Below are 6,818 nucleotides of genomic sequence, written 5' to 3'. Positions count from 1 at the left end.
TTCTAGCAGGTATCAAGCTTCCTGATCTGTAAAAGAGGATAATATCTATTTCCTATGGTTGTCTTAATGATTTACTATCTTTTTAAAAAAATTTTTTGAATGTTTATTTTTGAGAGAGGGAAAGAGAGGGTGTGTGGTGGAGAGGCAAAGAGATAAGGAGACACAGAATTCAAAGCAGGCTCCAGGCTCTGCTCAGCACAGAACCCGACCTGGGGCTCCAACTCACAAACTGTGAGATCGTTACCTGAGCTGACATCAGACACTAAACTGATACTGAGCCACCCAGGTTCCCCAATGATTTACTATCTTAATGTATGTAAGTTACTGCCTTATATACTGTCTGTTCATAAATAATGGTCTCTCAGTAAATGAGTTTGAACTTTTCAATGAAATATATATGTATACTCATTAATATATATTTTGACCTCAAAAGAATTCTATCTTGCATCAAGTATAATGAAAAAAAAAAAAACCTTTAAGGCAGTGTAAAAAGTAAAAAGATCACTTCTTCAGCAGTGTGAACTTATGAACTACAATGCATTTTGACAGCAGCAAACTCAGCCTCTATTAAGTGAATATCTGTGATGGGCATAGCATTGTGCTGAGTGGGGAAAGAGGGAGAATTAATCCTAATCCCAGGGAGCTTTCCATCTACGCAGGCAGACAGAGCACACACATGAAACTGGAACATAAGAGCAGAAAGCAAGGTGTGATTGGGCTGTGAGTCCCCAGAGCTCAGAGATGTTGGAAGTCAGTATGGAACGATGTCAGGGGCAGCAGTGTGGTTTCAGATGAATCTCAAAGGATGGTTAATGATTTAATCAGAGAAAGGGAAGAGCTCACAGGGCATCCAGGTTGTGGAAGAGGATGAGCCGGTGTTGGATTTGCCAACATTAGATGAGGCGGATAGGCTACAAGTAGACCATCCTGAAAGGCAACCATTGTAGTTACCCGAGTGTGTCTAAGGGAGGTTAGCATTTAGAAAACATGTGGAATAAAAGAGAGCCAGAAATTGGAGACTAAGAGGACAAGAGTGAAAGAATGAAACAGACGTGATCAGAAAAGCTCGGGATGGGGTGCCTGGGTGGCACAGTAGGTTAAGCGTCCGACTTCAGCCAGGTCACGATCTCGCGGTCCGTGAGTTCGAGCCCCGCGTCAGGCTCTGGGCTGATGGCTCGGAGCCTGGAGCCTGTTTCCGATTCTGTGTCTCCCTCTCTCTCTGCCCCTCCCCCATTCATGCTCTGTCTCTCTCTGTCCCAAAAATAAATAAACGTTGGAAAAAAAAATTAAAAAAAAAAAAAAAGAAAAGCTCGGGGTACGGTAAGGAGTTAGGGCCTAGCTGAAAGAAAATGGCAATGGGGATGCATCTAATTGAGTTTTTGAAATCCCACTGTGAATGTGAGGAGATTTAGTGCTGCTTTGCTGAAGGCAGTTAGAGGGAGAATGGCTTGTGGAGGGGGTGGAAGTGATGAATTTATTTCAAAACCTTTACTTTGGACTGAAGTCCAGGTAGAGAAGGCAATATCTGATATCTACAGATCCCCTTCTCTTCTGTGTGGGGGGCATAGGGCTAAACAGTAATACACCTCCTCTTATTTCATCCTTTTCATATTTTCATAAGTTATTGAGGTGTTTGTTAGGTAAGACATTGGTAGATGTTAAGTAGATCCTTTAAATCTAAACCTCCCTGTTTTTGGAGTAGTTTAAAAGTAAAATCCACAGGAGAAAGTACTGTTTGTCCCTTTTTCAGAGGAGAAAGCCAAGTCCTAAGCAAGTTGAACAGTTAGACCCAGGGAGCAGCTGGTAAGCAGCATGGGTGAGGTAGAGGCCGTTTGTCTCCAGGCCCCACACTTTCACCCACAATTCAGGACTCAGTCATGGGACAGGGTGAGAATTCTCGAAGAGCCAGGTGATCCTATTCTCTACCACCTGAGAGAGGAAGACTCTTCCCTATCCACTCTCTCCCTGTCCCCCACAAATACCTGCCTACAGAGAGTGTTGTAAACAAGTAAATAACCCAATACCTTACAAAAATCCTATAGAGGTATGCCCTGCCCCCTCCCCCCCCCCCCCCCTACCAAATTCTAGGTGCTCAGAAAAGAGGCTAGAAGCTCTAGGAAATGCCCTCGCTGACCGTTCCAGGTCACCAGACCATATTGCTACCACCTTGTGTGGATTGGCAAGAACAAACATTTAGGAATCCACCAAGGTGAGCATCATAAGAAAGAAACTTGCTACTACTTAATTCAAAGTCTACTGCTACGACTGTTTTATGTCTTAGTTATTTCTCACCTGGACTATTGTTGGTTTCTTGGCAAGCCCTTTCTGTTCATCTGTCATGGTTTTACTGTCTATTCAAAACACAGAAACACATTTATTTTTTTCCCCACCAGCTGTAATTCTCAAACCACCCTTTACTCAGGCAATTATACCAGTTTCCTGTTTCATCAGAGAATTCAATTTAAAATTTTAGTGCCAGTGGTTAAAATACTTACTTCATACATAACTTCAAGTTTGTATGGTTTTAATTCACATTTATGTTTCTGTTCACACTCTGCATTCTTTAATTGATTTATTTGTTAGCTATGCCATCTGTAGATTTTAAATACTGAGCTTTCACAAATGACTTTTCTTCCCCCTCCGAAAGCTGTTTTGAAAACTATTTCCCTCACCTTATTGCAATTAAATCTGTGCTACATTCTCATCTTCCGGAGTTGAACATTTTTATGGTGTTGCCTTCTTGTATCTTTATCCTGAGACTATTAAACAGTTCTGGGCATATACAACAATATAACTTTTTAACCACATAGATACTATTTTTGTATGGTATCCCATGGGAAGGGGATCTCTAACTTGAGCTCTATAATCTGCTCTACAGGCATCATGAAAACACAATTCTCCTTGGAGTAAGCGTTTCACAGAGTTCACTAGTTCTTTGGGTTGGTTGGTAAGCATCCCTCTTGTGGATGCACAGAAGTCCCCTGACTAGCCTAGAGTTTGTGTATATGAATAACTCTCTTCTAGCTCATATTCTATAACTTTGAGTGAAAGGTCCTTTCCGTCTTGGTATACCCAGTGCCCACCATTGTGTCTGGAGTCTGTAGGTGCTCAGTAAAGACTGTTAGATGAGTAAATTATAAATCCAGGTTGGTTATCTTATCAGTAAAAAAAAAGATATGGCCATCTTCAGCATGGAACAGAGAACAGAGACAAATGTCTTCCCTTTGACTTGACCCAACCTCTTTAATGCCTAGGAAGTATTCTGACCTATGAGGATGAGAGACCACACATCTGTTTCCGTCTTTCCCTTTGCCTGTAAAAGCGGTTGACTGTGTGGCATGCTTGTGGATGACGAGAGTGAGGGCTCTTTGTCTCTGGAGTTAGTCAAGTATCCTTACAAGAATAATGTGAGTATAGGTGAGTTTTAGGATTTTGACTTCTTGAAGTTCTTTGCTCCAAATATTTAACTGTGACTAGAAAAATCCATCGCTCAAGCTCTTTTCCATACCTATGGATCTACATAGAGCAATGGTTCTTACCTTGGCTGTACATTGGAGTAACTTAGGGAGCTTTAAAACACATCGATGCCTGGATCTCACCCCAGAATTCTGATTTAATTGGCTTGGGGTGTGGCCTTGGCACAAGGGATTTTTACCAATTGCCCAGTTGATTCTAATGTGCAGCCAAGGTTGAGAACTGCTGATAATAGAGTATTATTTTTAAATACTCAAAAGGCTAGAAGTCTAAATACGGTGTAATATAATTTGTTTTATATTAATATAGCAATTTTTGAACAGGTTTCATATAAAATTACTCAAATGACTCACTAAACTGCATAGAAAAATATTTTTCCAGTGTCAGTGATACATCACTGGGAAACTTGTGAAATATGCAGATTTTTATCTTCCCTTAGGCATTCTGATTCAGTACCTTCGTGGTCAATCCAAAAATCTGTATTTTAAAAAGTACACCCAAGTAATTCTTGTGTACACTCAACTTGAAGAGATTCTGCCTCAAAAAGGCAACTGAGTGACTTAAAACAAATTGTGGTCGTTCTGACAAAGAGCATGCCATTTGGTTTTCTTCAGTTTCCATGCCGCAGAAGAGTAAGACCTCAAGGTACGGAGAAAATATAGGTTCACATTTTCTTTGTAAATATCTTACTATTCTAATTTTGGAATGTAGATTACCTATTGACACTAGTAAGAATTTTTGAAAAAAAAAGGTGTGAATCATCAATGCATACGTTTACTGACGTAAATATCTTAGTGCCTAATTTAATCCTGTGTGAAGATATAAACTGAAAAGGTATTAAATAAATTTAACTCTAATTCTTTAAGTTAAGAAAAAAAGATGTGAAAGAATTCAAGATTCCTATCATGTAAAAAAAAAAATATATATATATATATGCATCCCAAATAGCTTTCAGTTTATGCTTAAAAAAATAAGTTCTTGGTCCACAATGTTTTATAGGAATAGAAACAATTTTAAGGCATCCAGTTATGTTGGACAAATTTAGGAGCACTCAGGATAACAAACTCTATGAGCTGTAGGGCAAGCACACATTTTAGTTTAAGGCTGAAAGACTCCTCGATCTAGCTTAAACTTCCTTGGGAATTTAGGAAATAAAATGAATTACTCAAACTGGAACTACATCAAAATGTCAAGTTAACACATTTTGGCTTGTAATGGTGTGCCAAGGGATCTAATGTTTGAATGATCAGGGCCTTAGGTTTCCCATTCATTTTAAAGATAATTTTATTACCATGATGCTGGAGTTTTCATTTTATTTTATTTTTTCCTTAGCTCTTTATCTTTGCTTCTACCCAGGCTAGACTAACCAAGGTCTGACAATATCACACTGTCCTTAATTAGAGCAGCTATAAAGGAAGATGTCAACATAGAAGTCCACAAATTCAGAAAACATTTTAAGTTTTCTCATGATCGTGAATAATCCATTTGATTTTCTGTAAACTCTTCTTGGGTTTTTGAGAGTTGCTTCACTCATTATTTAAGGTAGTGGTAGAACAAAGGAAGAGCAGGCATCAGTGGACTGTGTTTGCTGTTGTTTGTTTTTCTTGCAAATTTTCCTAATTGGTGCCCTTTCACCCCCCTCCCCCCCATATTTGTTCCCCACTCAATGACTTTTCTATGACTCTCACACTCAATTCCTGGCTACAGAGATGGGCTCATAACCTGGGTCAGTCTAATCATGGTACCCACATATGCAGCAGTTGGTCCAAAGGTTGGTTATATGGCTCCAAGCTGTGCTAATCAGGGTCCACTAGAGTTCTCCACTTAGAGAAGTGGCCCAGCCTTGGGGGTCAGGGTACAGACATGTGAAGATGGAGAACCATCTTTCCATTTGGAGAAAGCCTACCTGCCGTAGAAAGAATGGAGCAGAGAGCCAGCAGAAATTACAGAGGCACCAAGAATCCTGGGGCATTGAATCTGGGCTCTAATTCTTGAAGCCTGAGTTCCTGCAGGTTTTTTTTGTTTTTCCACACAGAAACTAATAAATCCCTTTTGGCCCAAGCCATCTTGAATTGGGTTTCTAACATTTGCAACTAAAATTCTAACACAGATCAACAAATGCCACCTATCCTTTTGTAGACAAGAAAACTGAGATTAATGTGCCCAAGGCCATCTATCACAACTGAACTGCCCTCCTGGCTCTTTGGTCTACCTATTGGCATGCTCTCCCTCAAGAAAAAGCTAGAACTTTCAGGATTAGTGGGGTCTGTGTGTCTAATAACCCCCAACCCATTCATAATTGGTCCCAAGTAGATCTGTGCATAACTGGATAAACCAGCATCAGTTCTGAGGGCTGAAAGCACGCTCCCCGAATTTGGGCCACAGTTCTGTAGCTGAGTGTAGCTACACTGACTTTTGCTCCACAGTAGAGCTACTGTCTATAGAACCAAGGCCCCAAAGACATGATTTCCACATTCGCTCCAAGAGCTGAGTTTGTGGCACCTTGAATGATACAAGGAATTGAGTGTGACAGTTTAAACAGAAAACCATTCGGTTAAAACAATTTTTATAGGGGTGCCTGAGTGGCTCCGTCAGTTAAACATCTGACTTGATTTTGGCTCAGGTCCTGATCTCATGGTTTCTAGGATCAAGCCCTGTGTTGGGCTCTGTGTTGACAGCACTGAGCCTACTTGGGATTCTCTCTCTCCCTCTCTCTGCCCCTTCCCCCCACCCCGCGCGCGCGCGCACACACACACACACACACACACACACACACACAGTCTCTCAAAAATAAACATTAAAAAACACTATTTTTATAACTGTTTATTAGTCAATACTCAAACACTAAATTTGCAATCATAATCAGCAATCTACCATGCAAAGGATGTATTTATTATTAGTAAACATCTGTAAAAACCTTGCATGTCCAATTGGTGATAGGCTAAATAAAATATATTACCCTTAGATACTACAGATTTCTGAGGTAGATTGAATTATCGGTCCTAGTTCTTGTCCTTGTCCTAGCTTCATATGCCTTTACTTCTGCTTGAAACTACAGTGCTTCCCAGTGTGGGCAGTTAACTCCCCATCCATCTAACATTAGGCTTGCTCAGGAGAACTGCTTTGATAAGTGTAAGTTAGAGGGTCTGGAGAGACCCACACACGGTTAGGCTTGTCTTCTTGTGCGTCTGCCACTTGGTATAGGTGGGAGTTTATAGAACTTAAAATGAAATGTCACCTATTTTTTGAATAGGCAGTATTTGCATGATATAAAATTTCAAAGGAACCAAGGGGTACACAGTGAAAAGCAAGCATCTTCCTCAACTGTCCAGATTACCTCCCCA

The sequence above is a fragment of the Prionailurus viverrinus genome, chromosome F2, assembly GCF_022837055.1.
Source record: "Prionailurus viverrinus isolate Anna chromosome F2, UM_Priviv_1.0, whole genome shotgun sequence".
Classification (NCBI taxonomy): Eukaryota; Metazoa; Chordata; class Mammalia; order Carnivora; family Felidae; genus Prionailurus; species Prionailurus viverrinus.
Note: the sequence above shows the minus strand (reverse complement) of the source record.